The sequence below is a fragment of the Ranitomeya imitator genome, chromosome 5 (assembly GCF_032444005.1).
Source record: "Ranitomeya imitator isolate aRanImi1 chromosome 5, aRanImi1.pri, whole genome shotgun sequence".
In the NCBI taxonomy this organism is placed as follows: Eukaryota; Metazoa; Chordata; class Amphibia; order Anura; family Dendrobatidae; genus Ranitomeya; species Ranitomeya imitator.
This window is the reverse complement of record NC_091286.1, coordinates 552,589,535-552,606,386: the sequence shown is the minus strand read 5'-3', so window position 1 is coordinate 552,606,386 and position 16,852 is coordinate 552,589,535. Positions and strand designations below refer to the sequence as shown.

The 16,852-nt window shown below is 44.0% G+C and overlaps 1 long non-coding RNA gene across 1 annotated transcript in view; it reads left to right on the top strand.

The window, feature by feature from the left end:
• LOC138638392 (uncharacterized) overlaps positions 1 to 16,540 on the top strand; it is a 47,085-nt gene extending 30,545 nt beyond the window's left edge. The window contains exon 2 of the long non-coding RNA XR_011312493.1: positions 16,303 to 16,540. This is a non-coding gene — a long non-coding RNA (uncharacterized lncRNA). The remainder of the gene's footprint in view (positions 1 to 16,302) is intronic.
• Positions 16,541 to 16,852: the final 312 nt, after the last annotated feature.

Here is a 16,852-nt window from a genome sequence, read left to right as displayed (position 1 = left end):
GGGAGAGGTAAGTATTTCAACTTTGCAAGTGCTGTGAACCTGAGCAAGCAGGGGGGGCCCACTCGTTGGCATTGGCACTGGCACAGGGCCCCTCAAAGTACAGCGGTGTGTTTGCACGGCGGGGGCGCCTCCCACCGGCAGCAACACTTTTGCGTACCATGAGAGGCCCTGTGCCAGTGACGTCGCCAACTAGTATTCCTCCCCCCACCTGATGAAGGAACCTGCACTTTCATCTGCACCTTCCTGTTTGTCCCCGTGTAAGGTGGTATGGTATGCGGGAAGGGGGACCTGACTTTCAGCAGGGTCACAATCTTGCAGTGTAGCGTGCACGGGAAATGTTGCGTTATGGGTCAATGTACCAGCAGACTCATCTATCACTGGCTGGGCAATGGGCAGGATGAGGAGGAAACACAGATATAGGCCCAAAGAATAAAGTGGGCTAAATGCAGTTCAAAATTGGTAACACAGGACTAATCAGGGGGCATTGCAGTGGAGGACAACTGGAATGAGAGGCTGACACAGAGAGTAGGCCCAAATCAGTAAGTAGTCGAAATGCAGTTCAAAATTGGCAACAGTAGTAAACAGGCGGCACAGCTTTGTTCAGTGGAGGAGAACAGCAAGGAGTGGCAGACACCGATAGTAGGCCCCAACCCAACTAGTAGGCCAAATGCAGTCTAACATTAACAACTACTTAACGAGCGCCTGAAAACGGAATTTCAGGACAGGAAACCAGGAGAACAGCAAGGAGCGGCAGACACCGATAGTAGGCCCCAAACCAACTAGTACGCCAAATGCATTTGTTCCGTTTACCACAATTTAATGAGAGCCTGAAGATAGAAGTTCAGGAAAGGCAACCTGGAGAACACCTTGGAGTGGAACACACCATCTCTCTACACCCCATACCCAATTTGTAGGTCTAATGCAGCGTAGTTTCCAACAACTACTAAACGAGAGCATGATGATCGAAGCATTGGCGGGGAAACCTGGGGAACACCTTGGAGTGGAACACACCATCTCTCTACAGTGGAACACACCATCTCTCTACACCCCATACCCAATTTGTAGGCCTAATGCAGCGTAGTTTCCAACAACTACTAAACGAGAGCCGGAAGATCGAAGCAATGGAGAGGAAACCTGGGGAACACCTTGGAGTGTAACACACCATCTCTCTACACCCCATACCCAATTTGTAGGCCTAATGCAGCGTAGTTTCCAACAACTACTAAACGAGAGCCGGAAGATCGAAGCAATGGAGAGGAAACCTGGGGAACACCTTGGAGTGTAACACACCATCTCTCTACACCCCATACCCAATTTGTAGGCCTAATGCAGCGTAGTTTCCAACAACTACTAAACGAGAGCCGGAAGATCGAAGCAATGGAGAGGAAACCTGGGGAACACCTTGGAGTGTAACACACCATCTCTCTACACCCCATACCCAATTTGTAGGCCTAATGCAGCGTAGTTTCCAACAACTACTAAACGAGAGCCGGAAGATCAAAGCTCAGGAAAGGCAACCTGGGGAACACCTTGGAGTGTAACAAACCCTCTCTCTACACCACGGAAGGGCTGATTCTTAGGAAGGAAGGCTGTCGGAAAGAAGCAGGGCGCGTCCGAGGGTGATTATATTCTTATTAGGTATATACTCACCCTCGGACGCGCCCTGCTTCTTTATTTGTAATGAATGTTTATTTGCAATGTGGTTTTGACTTACTCTATTTTTTTGGTAAATAATGATTTTATTATTTTTCATTGTTTTGCATCTTCTTGGCAATATTATAAAGAAGACGCGACAGGACAACACTCGGTGGATGCCATATCTGTGTTTAAAATTGAAAAAACCTTTCAGTTAACTACTTGCAGGAGAAAGTTATTGTAGCTGGTGGCCATTTTTAGTACTGTACCAGATTTTTGTTGTATGTGTTTGTTTTTAATGTTAAAATGTCTGCATTTGATATCTCTCCAGTATTTTCTTTTTTATAAGAAAAATACTTATTTTTATATTTTCTGATGTTGGTTCCAGGGGTACACGGGCAGCAGTGGTGTGGTCAGTGGAGGCCTAGTGGAAGGAGTGACCGCAGACAGGCATCGAAGGCCTAAAATAATAACACATGGCTGTAGGCAATTTTAAATTGGTTACAGGGGTACACGGGCAGCAGTGGTGTGGTCAGTGGAGGCCTAGTGGAAGGAGTGACCGCAGACAGGCATCGAAGGCCTAAAATAATAACACATGGCTGTAGGCAATTTTAAATTGGTTCCAGGGGTACACGGGCAGCAGTGGTGTGGTCAGTGGAGGCCTAGTGGAAGGAGTGACCGCAGACAGGCATCGAAGGCCTAAAATAATAACACATGGCTGTAGGCAATTTTAAATTGGTTACAGGGGTACACGGGCAGCAGTGGTGTGGTCAGTGGAGGCCTAGTGGAAGGAGTGACCGCAGACAGGCATCGAAGGCCTAAAATAATAACACATGGCTGTAGGCAATTTTAAATTGGTTCCAGGGGTACACGGGCAGCAGTGGTGTGGTCAGTGGAGGCCTAGTGGAAGGAGTCACCGCAGACAGGCATCGAAGGCCTAAAATAATAACACATGGCTGTAGGCAATTTTAAATTGGTTACAGGGGTACACGGGCAGCAGTGGTGTGGTCAGTGGAGGCCTAGTGGAAGGAGTGACCGCAGACAGGCATCGAAGGCCTAAAATAATAACACATGGCTGTAGGCAATTTTAAATTGGTTCCAGGGGTACACGGGCAGCAGTGGTGTGGTCAGTGGAGGCCTAGTGGAAGGAGTGACCGCAGACAGGCATCGAAGGCCTAAAATAATAACACATGGCTGTAGGCAATTTTAAATTGGTTCCAGGGGTACACGGGCAGCAGTGGTGTGGTCAGTGGAGGCCTAGTGGAAGGAGTGACCACAGACAGGCATCGAAGGCCTAACATAACAAAAATGTCAATACAATGGTATTGTCAGTGGCAGGCATTGAAGGATGTCAGCGCATAGACTAAACATTCGTGGAGCTGTGAGATAATTTTGCAAGTGGTAGAGCACTGTTTGAGCTGGGGGGGGAACTGTCTTGTGGCCGGCGGTACAGGCCCAGGGCCCCTCATATTACAACGGTGTGTCTGACGTTGGGTGCGCACCACCACCGCCAGAGACACTTTATTGCACTAGGAGGGACCCAGTGGCAGTGCCGTCGACCAAAAGCGGGCTCACCCACCTCTTCAGACAAACTGCACTCTCACGGGTGCTGGCGCAAAGTGGCGATACCACGGCCCCGTGTGGGGAGTTTGGCCATTTAGTGAGGTGTAAACATGTCGTATGCTGGACAATCAGGTGCAGAAAATTACGAGATTGGAAAAGGCATTCAGAATAGTCCACAGGCAAGACCTTTTCATAGGAAAGCTAGGTGTCAGCCGGGCAAGGTGGGGCAAAAGATTTCGAAATCCAGTTGTGGTTCATTTTAATGAAGGTTAGATCATCTACATTTTGGGTAGCCAGACGAGTCCTTTTTTCTGTTAGTATTGAACCTGCAGCACTGAATACTCTTTCTGATAGGACACTAGCTGCCAGGCAAGCAAGCTCCTGCAATGCATATTCTGCCAATTCTGGCCAGGTGTCTAATTTTGATGCCCAGTAATCAAATGGGAATGACGGTTGAGGGAGAACATCGATAAGGGATGAAAAATAGTTTGTAACCATACTGGACAAATGTTGTCTCCTGTCACTTTGAATTGATGCTGCAGTACCTGTCCTGTCTGCGGTCATAGCAAAATCACTCCACAACCTGGTCAGAAAACCCCTCTGGCCAACGCCACTTCTGATTTCTGCCCCTCTAACTCCTCTGGTCTGCTGGCCCCTGCAGCTCGTGTGAGAACGATCACGGGCGCTGTGTGCAGGGAATGCCAGAAGCAAACGGTCAACAAGAGTTGATTGTTTGGTTGCTAATATTAGTTCCAAGTTCTCATGTGGCATTATATTTTGCAATTTGCCTTTATAGCGAGGATCAAGGAGGCAGGCCAACCAGTAATCGTCATCATTCATCATTTTAGTTATGCGTGTGTCCCTTTTGAGGATACGTAAGGCATAATCCGCCATGTGGGCCAAAGTTCCAGTTCTCAAATCTGCGGTTGTGCTTGGTTGAGGGGCAGTTATAGGCAAATCCACGTCACTTGTGTCCCTCAAAAAACCAGAACCCGGCCTTGCCGCGCCACCAATTTCCAGTGGCCCCGGAAAAGCTTCCTCATTAAAAATATAATCATCCCCATCATCCTCCTCGTCCTCCTCCTCCTCTTCGCCCGCTACCTCGTCCTGTACACTGCCCTGGCCAGACAATGGCTGACTGTCATCAAGGCTTTCCTCTTCCTCAGCTGCAGACGCCTGATCCTTTATGTGCGTCAAACTTTGCATCAGCAGACGCATTAGGGGGATGCTCATGCTTATTATGGCGTTGTCTGCACTAACCAGCCGTGTGCATTCCTCAAAACACTGAAGGACTTGGCACATGTCTTGAATCTTCGACCACTGCACACCTGACAACTCCATGTCTGCCATCCTACTGCCTGCCCGTGTATGTGTATCCTCCCACAAAAACATAACAGCCCACCTCTGTTCACACAGTCTCTGAAGCATGTGCAGTGTTGAGTTCCACCTTGTTGCAACGTCTATGATTAGGCGATGCTGGGGAAGGTTCAAAGAACGCTGATAGGTCTGCATACGGCTGGAGTGTACGGGCGAACGGCGGATATGTGAGCAAAGTCCACGCACTTTGAGGAGCAGGTCGGATAACCCCGGATAACTTTTCAGGAAGCACTGCACCACCAGGTTTAAGGTGTGAGCCAGGCAAGGAATGTGTTTCAGTTGGGAAAGGGAGATGGCAGCCATGAAATTCCTTCCGTTATCACTCACTACCTTGCCTGCCTCAAGATCTACAGTGCCCAGCCACGACTGCGTTTCTTTCTGCAAGAACTCGGACAGAACTTCCGCGGTGTGTCTGTTGTCGCCCAAACACTTCATAGCCAATACAGCCTGCTGACGTTTGCCAGTAGCTGCCCCATAATGGGAGACCTGGTGTGCAACAGTGGCAGCTGCGGATGGAGTGGTTGTGCAACTGCGGTCTGTGGACGAGCTCTCGCTTCTGCAGGAGGACGAAGAGGAGGAGGAGGGGGTGCGAACGGCTACAGCCAATTGTTTCCTAGACCGTGGGTTACGCAGAACTGTCCCAAACTTGCTGTCCCCTGTGGACCCTGCATCCACAACATTTACCCAGTGTGCCGTGATGGACACGTAACGTCCCTGGCCATGCCTACTGGTCCATGCATCTGTTGTCAGGTGCACCTTTGTGCTCACAGATTGCCTGAGTGCATGGACGATGCGCTCTTTAACATGCTGGTGGAGGGCTGGGATGGCTTTTCTGGAAAAAAAGTGTCGACTGGGTAGCTCGTAGCGTGGTACAGCGTAGTCCATCAGGGCTTTGAAAGCTTCGCTTTCAACTAACCGGTAGGGCATCATCTCTAACGAGATTAGTCTAGCTATGTGTGCGTTCAAACCCTGTGTACGCGGATGCGAGGCTAAGTACTTCCTTTTTCTAACCATAGTCTCATGTAGGGTGAGCTGGACTGGAGAGCTGGAGATCGTGGAACTAGCGGGGGTGCCGGTGGACATGGCAGACTGAGATACGGTGGGAGATGGTATTGTTGCCACCGGTGCCCTAGATGCAGTGTTTCCTACTACGAAACTGGTGATTCCCTGACCCTGACTGCTTTGGCCTGGCAAAGAAACCTGCACAGATACTGCAGGTGGTGCGGAAAATGGTGGCCCTACACTGCCGGAAGGGATGTTGCGTTGCTGACTAGCTTCATTGGCCGAGGGTGCTACAACCTTAAGGGACGTTTGGTAGTTAGTCCAGGCTTGCAAATGCATGGTGGTTAAATGTCTATGCATGCAACTTGTATTGAGACTTTTCAGATTCTGTCCTCTGCTTAAGGTAGTTGAACATTTTTGACAGATGACTTTGCGCTGATCAATTGGATGTTGTTTAAAAAAATGCCAGACTGCACTCTTTCTAGCATCGGATACCTTTTCAGGCATTGCAGACTGAGCTTTAACCGGATGGCCACGCTGTCCTCCAACAGGTTTTGGCTTTGCCACGCGTTTTGGGCAAGATACGGGCCCGGCAGATGGAACCTGTTGCGATGTTGATGCCTGCTGCGGCCCCTCCTCCTCCGCTTCAGAACTGCTGCCGCCTGCACCCTGTTCCCCCAATGGCTGCCAATCGGGGTCAAGAACTGGGTCATCTATTACCTCTTCTTGTAGCTCGTGTGCAACTTCGTCTGTGTCACCGTGTCGGTCGGTGGTATAGCGTTCGTGATGGGGCAACATAGTCTCATCAGGGTCTGATTCTTGATCAGCACCCTGCGAGGGCAATGTTGTGGTCTGAGTCAAAGGACCAGCATAGTAGTCTGGCTGTGGCTGTGCATCAGTGCACTCCATGTCAGATTCAACTTGTAATGGGCATGGACTGTTAACTGCTTCACTTTCTAAGCCAGGGACGGTATGTGTAAAGAGCTCCATGGAGTAACCCGTTGTGTCGCCTGCTGCATTCTTCTCTGTTGTTGTTTTTGCTGAAGAGGACAAGGAAGCGACTTGTCCCTGACCGTGAACATCCACTAACGACGCGCTGCTTTGACATTTACCAGTTTCACGAGAGGAGGCAAAAGAGCTAGAGGCTGAGTCAGCAAGATAAGCCAAAACTTGCTCTTGCTGCTCCGGCTTTAAAAGCGGTTTTCCTACTCCCAGAAAAGGGAGCGTTCGAGGCCTTGTGTAGCCAGACGACGAACCTGGCTCCACAGCTCCAGACTTAGGTGCAATATTTTTTTTCCCACGACCAGCTGATGCTCCACCACTACCACTACCCTCATTACCAGCTGACAATGAACGCCCCCGGCCACGACCTCTTCCACCATACTTCCTCATTGTTTTAAAAACGTAAAGAAACTAACGGTATTTGTTGCTGTCACACAAATTACACGGTGAGCTATAACTTCAGTAAGATTTAGCTACCCCTTTACAGGTGAGTGAGACCACAACGAAAATCAGGCACAATGTTACACACTCTGTTGTTGGTGGCAACAAATGAGAGAGATGCCACACACGCAGGACTGTCACTGAAGCACAAATGTAAATATTAATCTCCCACTGATTTGATTTTTTTTTTTTTTTAAGGGAGACTTTAGGAAAAAAAAATAATAGAATAAAATGATTTTTTCAGGAAGAATTTAGAAACCAAATAAAATAAAATGATTTTTTCAGGGAGAATTTAGAAAACAAATAAAACAAAAAAAGGCTTTCTATGGCCCACTGAGTGAGAGATGACGCACACAGGAGTCAGGAGTGGCACACAAGCCCAGAGGCCAATATTTATCTCCCACTGATTGATGTAGTGATTTTTTCAGGTAGATTTTGGAACCCAAATCAAGCTAAAAAAATAATAGGCTTTCTATGGCCCACAATTGGAGAGAGAGAGAGAGATGGCACACCCAGGAGTCAAGACTGGCACACAAGCAGAAAGGGCAATATTAATCTCCCACTGATTTGTTTTTTTTGTTTTTTTTTTTCAGGGAGACTTTAGGAAAAAAAAAAATAGAATAAAATGATTTTTTCAGGAAGAATTTAGAAACCAAAGAAAATAAAATGATTTTTTCAGGGAGAATTTAGAAAACAAATAAAACAAAAAAAGGCTTTCTATGGCCCACTGAGTGAGAGATGACGCACACAGGAGTCAGGAGTGGCACACAAGCCCAGAGGCCAATATTTATCTCCCACTTTTTTTTTTTTTGTTCCAGGGAAAATTTATAAACCCAATAAAAAAAATAATAAATAGGCTTTCTATGGCCCACTATCTGAGAGACAGAGAGAGATGGCACGCTTAGGACTGGCACACAAGCCCAAAATTAATCTCCCTTTTTTTTTAAGGGAGAATTTATAAAACCAAAAAAAAATAAATAAATAGGCTTTCTATGGCCCACTATTTGTGAGAGAGATGGCACGCTCAGGACTGGCACACAAGCCCAGAGGCCAATATTAATCTCCCACTTTTTTTTTTTTTTTCCAGGGAAAATTTATAAACCCATTAAAAAAAAAATAAATAAATAGGCTTTCTATGGCCCACTATCTGAGAGAGAGAGATGGCACGCTTAGGACTGGCACACAAGCCCAAAGGCCAATATTAATCTCCCTTTTTTTTTAAGGGAGAATTTATAAAACCAAAAAAAAAAAAATAAATAGGCTTTCTATGGCCCACTATTTGTGAGAGAGATGGCACGCTCAGGACTGGCACACAAGCCCAGAGGCCAATATTAATCTCCCACTTTTTTTTTTTTTTTTCCAGGGAAAATTTATAAACCCATTAAAAAAAAAAAAAATAAATAGGCTTTCTATGGCCCACTATCTGAGAGAGAGAGATGGCACGCTTAGGACTGGCACACAAGCCCAAAGGCCAATATTAATCTCCCACTGATTGATTGATTTTTTCAGGTAGAATTTAGAACCCAAATAAAGCAAAAAAAAAAAAAAAAAGGGCTTTCTATGGCCCACTGAGTGAGTGATGATGCACACAGCAGTCAGGAGTGGCACACAAGCCCTGAGGCCAATATTTTTCTCCCACTGATTGATGTAGTGATTTTTTCAGGTAGATTTTAGAACCAAAATCAAGCAAAAAAATAAATAGGCTTTCTATGGCCCACTGAGTGAGTGATGATGCACACAGGAGTCAAGAGTGGCACACAAGCCCTGAGGCCAATATTTTTCTTCCACTGATTGATGTAGTGATTTTTTCAGGTAGATTTTATAACCCAAATCAAGCAAAAAAATAAATAGGCTTTCTATGGCCCACTGAGTGAGAGATGACACAGACAGGGATGGCACTCTAGCAGAAATGTCAATCTTAATCTCCCACAAAAAAAAAAAAAAAAACAGGGAGTGTCCTTCAATTACTATCTCCCTGCAGTAATCTCAGCCAGGTATGGCAGGCAGCAATAAGGAGTGGACTGATGCACAAATTAAATAAAAAGTGTGTACAAACCAAAAAGATAGCTGTGCAGAAAGGAAGGAACAAGAGGATTTGTGCTTTGAAAAAAGCAGTTGGTTTGCACAGCGGCGTACACACAGCAATGCAGCTATCAGGGAGCCTTCTAGGGCAGCCCAATGAGCTACAGCGCTGAGGGAAAAAAAAAAAATGTAGCTTCCACTGTCCCTGCACACCGAAGGTGGTGTTGGGCAGTGGAAATCGCTACAGCACAAGCGGTTTGGTGGTTAATGGACCCTGCCTAACGCTATCCCTGCTTCTGACGAAGCGGCAGCAACCTCTCCCTAAGCTCAGATCAGCAGCAGTAACATGGCGGTCGGCGGGAACGCCCCTTTATAGCCCCTGTGACGCCGCAGACAGCAAGCCAATCACTGCAATGCCCTTCTCTAAGATGGTGGGGACCAGGACCTATGTCATCACGCTGCCCACACTCTGCGCTTACCTTCATTGGCTGAGAAATGGCGCTTTTCGCGTCATTGAAACGCGACTTTGGCGCGAAAGTCGCGTACCGCATGGCCGACCCCGCACAGGGGTCGGATCGGGTTTCATGAAACCCGACTTTGCCAAAAGTCGGCGACTTTTGAAAATGAACGACCCGTTTCGCTCAACCCTATTGAGGAGTCATACTGACGTTCCTTGAGCAGTGGGGTCAGCAGTAGTCAGTTAGGAACTGATATTAGCTGTGAGTGGCCATAGCATTTCACCTCGACCCAGACAGAAAAGTTCCCCTGTGCAAGAACAATATATGTGCCCTTTGCAGCACAAGAGCTCCTACAAATGCAAAATTGCACTTGATTTGGAGGTAAAAATGGGGATGTTGCTCTAAGAACATTCTGAGAATGAGGACAGGTCTTATTAGATTGGGAAAGAGTCAATATCTATGGATCTTTCCAGCCTATTGATATCATCCACCAGCTGTTTGCTTTGCCTTAGCTAGTTATTAAAAATAGGAGGGACCTCATGTAATTTCTTTTCAGGTCCCCAAATTTTCTTTTCTTTTTACTTACTGGGTTAGTTATGGGGGTGTTTGATAGACCACTCTGCATTACCATCCCCTTGGCTTGATGTCAGTGGACATTACACAGCTGACATCAATACCACAATCCCATTACCCCAATTGCCACCGCACCAGAGCAATTGGGAAGAGCTGAGGCTAAGTGCCAGAATTGGTGCATCTAATGGATGCCACATTTCTGGGACAGCTAAAGACTGGTCTTATTAGGTTGGGAAGGGGCCAATATCCATGGACCTTCCCAGCCTATTAATATCAGCCACCAGCTCTCTGCTTTTCTTTAGCTGGTTATTAAAAATAGTTGGGACCTCACATAATTTCTTTTAGGGTCCCCCCATTTTTAATTGTCTGAAAAGGCCAAGCAGACAGCTGGTGGCTGATATTAACAAGATTGGGAAGGTGAGATAGCAGTGCTGCTCTTTTGAGAAGCGGACACTGCGAATTAACCCTACTGAAGTCATCTCAGTTCACAGCAGCTGGGTCTCGTGAAGAACTGCGCGAAACCCAGCAGTGACTGCTGCTCCATAGACTGGATGAAATATGGATTACGGCATACGTTATGGATCATTATTATTATTTTTTATTATTTTTTTTAATAAATGGAGGAAAGAGGGAAATTGTTGGGAGTTTTTGTTTTCAAATAAAGATTTTTTTTTTCAGTGTGTTTTTCTTTTCTTTTTACTTACTGGGTTAGTTATGGGGGTCTCTGACAGACCCCTCTCCATTACTAACGAATGGGCTTGATTTCAGTAGTGGACATTACACAGCTGACATCAATGCCACAATCCCGTTATAATTTATCTGTGACTGTTCCCTGGGTTTATAAGTGTGATAATTCCCTTCCCTTCTCTTATTTTGATGTTTCCTCATCCTCCACTGCCCGATGCATTCCTCTGTTATATGTGAGTGAACATTTGTATGCCTGGTATTTTCAGTTACCCCTTGTTCATGTTGACTTGTTTGTCGGTTTGGTGTAGTGCGGTGCACGGAAGCTCCCCTCTTCCCTGGGTGGGCGAAGGGAACAGACGGAGGGCTGACTCAGGAGATAAGGCAAGGGTAGTGGTCCCAGCATCTTCACATTCAGAAGTATCCTGGGGAATAGGGCAAGCTAGGGCGTCCCCTAGTGTTAGGGACAGGGAAGGAGCCCCTGATCCTGGGTCACCCGACAGCTGAGTCATGACAGGGACATTATAAAAGAATGGGGAACATTATACCAGAATGGGGACAATATAGAATGATGACAGTATACTCCTAACATAGTGTATAAATGGTCTAATTTGAGTATTGGGGGTGACAGACTGCTTTCAATGGATAAGTAATGGTAATTTATTTTATAATATTCTTCCCTTTTAGCTAATTATTCCAAAATCATTGAAAACCCTTTAAATATGTGATATACAGTAATAATCCAATGTGGTTCCAAACCTTATTGTGTTCTTACATTACATTCCAATATTAGTGTGTTCTTCAATTCACCTGCCCTAATGGGCAACTATGAAGACCATGAGGTTGTAATGTTCTTCTGTATGCAATATGCAATCTTGAGCTGTTGTGTTCATTGTGAAAGATTAAGGATTTATTGTATTGGATGAGTTTGTAATGAAGGAAAAGACTGATGGGAATGCTTCTCATTATTTTATGGTTGCTCCTTCTAGCTTTTAATCTCCATCATGTGACATTCTGTGCACATGTAGATGAGCACCATAAATTTACCCCTCTGACACATGGTACCAGTGTAATAACTCTCCGGCATTTCTGCTAGCCAGCGCATTCTACTTGGTGGAATTAGAATTTATTTTTTATTGCTCTATTATGTGCTTGTGTTGTCGTTCACTGGAACATCTGTCTTTCAAAAGCAAAGTAACTCCCCATTAGACGCTTCTACTAAAGATTAAATTCACATCTTTGCATCAAGGCATATGAAGCACTAGCTAGCACTTGAAAATACCACTGTATAAGGATACTTATTAAATCGGATAAAATTCTGACTAGTTAATCATATGGATTCCTCCATTATATAATTAGTTAGTTGTAGAGGTTCAATTAGAAATGAGAAATAGTATGCAAAATAGCTTCACTTTAGAAGGAAATAAATCTCTCTAGTGCCACTTTTAGGCCAACTTCACACATTCAGTATCTGGTCAGTATTTTTCATCAGAATTTTGCCTCACTCACATCTGCGTTCAAAAATGTGCTGCGTGTTTTTCTCTGTAACTGATATTCTACAATCAGTTACAGGACCATTTATAATGTTCTATGCTACAGAATGGTAATGTATCCGTAAAAAATAAACGCCGGATGAATGGTCCGTGCTCTTGACGTTTTTTTTTTCTCGCACCCATTGACTTGCATTGGTGAGTCTCATCGGATATATACGGTCACTTGCAACATGCTGCAGTTTTTTTCTCATCCAGATTCGACCTGAGGAAACACTCGCAGATGAGCACTGACTCATCGAATAACATTGCTGCGAGTGCAATGCGCTTTTGTCTCGCATTGTACTCGTCAATTTTATACATAAGTGGGAGAGAGACCTTCATGTGGAAAATTCAGAAGTGGTGACGTGTTTCTATTATAATTTTCATCTGATTGTTGCACTCCTGATTTTGGCTTGCAAATACTGATAGAAAATACTGACCAAATATTGAACATGTGACCATGGCCTCAGGTGCCTATTCTACAAGTCAGTATTCCACCCTTTGGGCTAATACTCATCTGCATTTAGAAAATCATTCCAATGTTGGTGCCAAACAGTCAGACAAGTGCAATGTGATTTTTCTCAACCAGCATCCATATGGCATGCGTATACAATCCTTATGCAATGCGTTTTTACATACAGGAATTCTCTGTCATTTCAAGCTAGTTTAGTAGTAAAAAATCAATCTTAGATACAGACATAGATAAATAGATATAAAACTGGATAGATACATAGATGCAATTGAGATATATAATCAGTGCAGTGCAGCTTTCTGTACATGTATTTAGCTCATAATTAAATACTTAAAAGAAAAATTAAGTTAGGTCCCCCCAATTTTTTTAACAACCAGCTGAGGGAAAGCTGACAGCTGGGGGCTGATGTTAATATCCTGGGAAGGGGTTAATAGACATGGAGCTTCCCAGGCTAGTAGTATCAGCTCAGAACTGTCTATTTAGCCTTTATTGTTTATTAAAAAATGGACTTGGGGTCCTCCATATAATTAATAACCAGCAAAAGCTAGGCAGACAGCAGGCTGATATTATTGCTGTATTGTCAGCATTTATATGCCACCCCCATTACTAACCCTATAGTCATATTGTAAAAAAATACACAGCCAGAATAAAGTCCTTTAATTGAAAGAAAGACACAGACTCCTTAATTTTAACTAAATACTCCCCAACCCTCTATTTCCCATTTATTACTGTAAAATAAAAAATAATAAACCACCATATTCCTCACTTGTCCGACAACAATCCATTTGTCCCACGAAGAATTCCATCTCTGCTACATCCGGCTGCTTTGTTGAGCAGTGGCATGATGCGACTGATCAGCCAGCCGGAGCACACAGAGAGGAGCATGAGAGCAGTATGTAGCACTGACGTCAGGAAAGTCACCGGAGTTCATAGCTGATGAACCCCGGTCACCTCATTGAAGAAAGAATAATTAAGTTTTTACCAAGTTTATAATTTTTGTAAGAGCTAATAGGAAAAATGGACCTCATATTTTGTTGTGCAATTTATCCTGAGTACACCAATACCCTATATGTAATCGGGAAATGCTTTTCAGGCACAGTGCAAATCTCAGATGGGAAGGAGCACCATATTATAGTGCAAATTTTATTGTCATGGTTTGTGGGTACTATGACTCACTGGGAGAGTCTTCCAAAAAAGCAGAACCCCCCATAAGTGTCCCCATTTTGCAAACTTCACCTCTCAATTAATTAATCTAGTTATGCAGTGATAACATTGACACCACGGGTGTGTCACAGAATTTTATACCATTGGGCAATGAAGAAAAAATAATTACATTTTAACACAAATTTTTGTGTTCACTGCAGATTTACATCTCTTAGCCAGCTTGATTACATGTGGGGATCTACAGAACCTAATAATTGTATGATACAATATTGTTCTGCTCCAGGAAGACATCCAGGCCTCTCTTGAACCCCTCGACTGAGTTCGCCATCACCACCTCCTCAGGCAAGCAATTCCAGATTCTCACTGCCCTAACAGTAAAGAATCCTCTTCTATGTTGGTGGAAAAACCTTCTCTCCTCCAGACGCAAAGAATGCCCCCTTGTGCCCGTCACCTTCCTTGGTATAAACAGATCCTCAGCGAGATATTTGTATTGTCCCCTTATATACTTATACATGGTTATTAGATCGCCCTTCAGTCGTCTTTTTTCTAGACTAAATAATCCTAATTTCGCTAATCTATCTGGGTATTGTAGTTCTCCCATCCCCTTTGTTAATTTTGTTGCCCTCCTTTGTACTCTCTCTAGTTCCATTATATCCTTCCTGAGCACTGGTGCCCAAAACTGGACACAGTACTCCATGTGCGGTCTAACTAGGGATTTGTACAGAGGCAGTATAATGCTCTCATCATGTGTATCCAGACCTCTTTTAATGCACCCCATGATCCTGTTTGCCTTGGCAGCTGCTGCCTGGCACTGGCTGCTCCAGGTAAGTTTATCATTAACTAGGATCCCCAAGTCCTTCTCCCTGTCAGATTTACCCAGTGGTTTCCCGTTCAGTGTGTAATGGTGATATTGATTCCTTCTTCCCATGTGTATAACCTTACATTTATCATTGTTAAACCTCATCTGCCACCTTTCAGCCCAAGTTTCCAACTTATCCAGATCCATCTGTAGCAGAATACTATCTTCTCTTGTATTAACTGCTTTACATAGTTTTGTATCATCTGCAAATATCGATATTTTACTGTGTAAACCTTCTACCAAATCATTAATGAATATGTTGAAGAGAACAGGTCCCAATACCGACCCCTGCGGTACCCCACTGGTCACAGCGACCCAGTTAGAGACTATACCATTTATAACCACCCTCTGCTTTCTATCACTAAGCCAGTTACTAACCCATTTACACACATTTTCCCCCAGACCAAGCATTCTCATTTTGTGTACCAACCTCTTGTGCGGCACGGTATCAAACGCTTTGGAAAAATCTAGTCTCCATGGGTGACTAGAAGCTGCAGTTGTCTGATTGGCTCTGCTACATACAGGCCATGATCAGGTCACCTGTATGTAGCAGAAATGCTCAATTGCTATGAGCGCCGACCACCAGGCAGTCTGGCTATGACAACCATAGAGGTCTGCTGGAGATATCTGGTTGTCATGCCAACCCATCGGTGACCCGTGATCACGTGACGGAGTCACTGATGGGCAGGATTTCCGGGCACGAGTTAAATGCCGCTGTCAGAAATTGACAGTGGCATTTAAAGGGTTAACAGCCGCGGGTGGATCACGACATGTGCACAAACAAGGGAAGTCCGACATTGGTGCACTATTACGCCCCATGCGGGAAAGGGTTTAATGGACGTCTGAATGAGACCTTTGATAAAGTATAGAAAAGCGCTGAATATTTTACATATCAGTGAACTTAGCCCCGGCGGTGCTCAGAAACAGTTCTCTTCATTCTCAGCACTAATGCGAAATCAGTTAATGCTTTGAATTCTATTTTCAATAGATAAGAATTTCTTGCAGTTAAATAAGCCTAGCTGGAGTTATGATTAAAGCTGACACATTGCTGGTTTCTTATCTTTTATATTGTCAGAGCTTTTTATGCCACCTAAAGTTTAATTGACTATCTCTTTCAATGTACAATTATTATACGTTTATTTCCTCTGCTCGGGAAGATACACGTGCTGCTGTTTTTGCGAACTGCAGCAGCAAATTAAATAACAGTTTGTTTGCGCCTGTTTTTCAAAGCAGCTGCTGCAAAAGTCAAAGATTTAGGTGTATCGAGATAAAAATGTGAACCAAATAAAATATTGTCCCTCTATAAGCTCATTGTTTAATAATAATTGTAACTAAGCCCTTATCAGAATGTGATATGGTATTTAAATCAAGCTTTTGTGTCACTTGTAAAGTATTTTTTAATAAAATGTATTATTATATCATATGTTATTTTTTCATATTACAATCTCAATTAAAAAAATATTAGTAATCTTGCGATTTTCACAATGGTCACTGGGGCTATTTTATCTTCTCCTTCAGGAAGCGTTTTCAGCAAGGCTCCATATCAATGGAGACAGGATTACAATGACACCTCTATACATGGCAGATAAGGAACCCCAATCACAGTAGTTGATGTCACAGCCGACCTGCTCCCCCATCCTTCACAATGACCGTTGTACACGTTCATTAGACCCTTCAATCCAAAAGATGGGGTCTGAGGCTGTTAAATACTATTAATCATTTGTGAAGTCCTGAAATAATAAAAAGTCAAAAAACACCCGCGTGGCTAGTGTGAAAATGTGATTTTTTTTAAAAACAGATTGTTATATAGAAAAAAACATTGCCAAAAATGTTGAAAAACACATTAAAAATGAAAACCCAATGTAAGCAATAGTTTATTTTGTGATTATAAGGTCCATTTAAAGGGAATCTGTCACCAGGTTTTAGCTACCTGAGAGCAGCATAATGTAGGGACAGAAACCCTGATTTCAACGATTTGTCACTTATTGCACTGCTTTTTGTACTTTTGATAAAATCACTAATTTATTAAATATCCAATAGTTGGGCCAAAAGTATATAGTATCTCCTA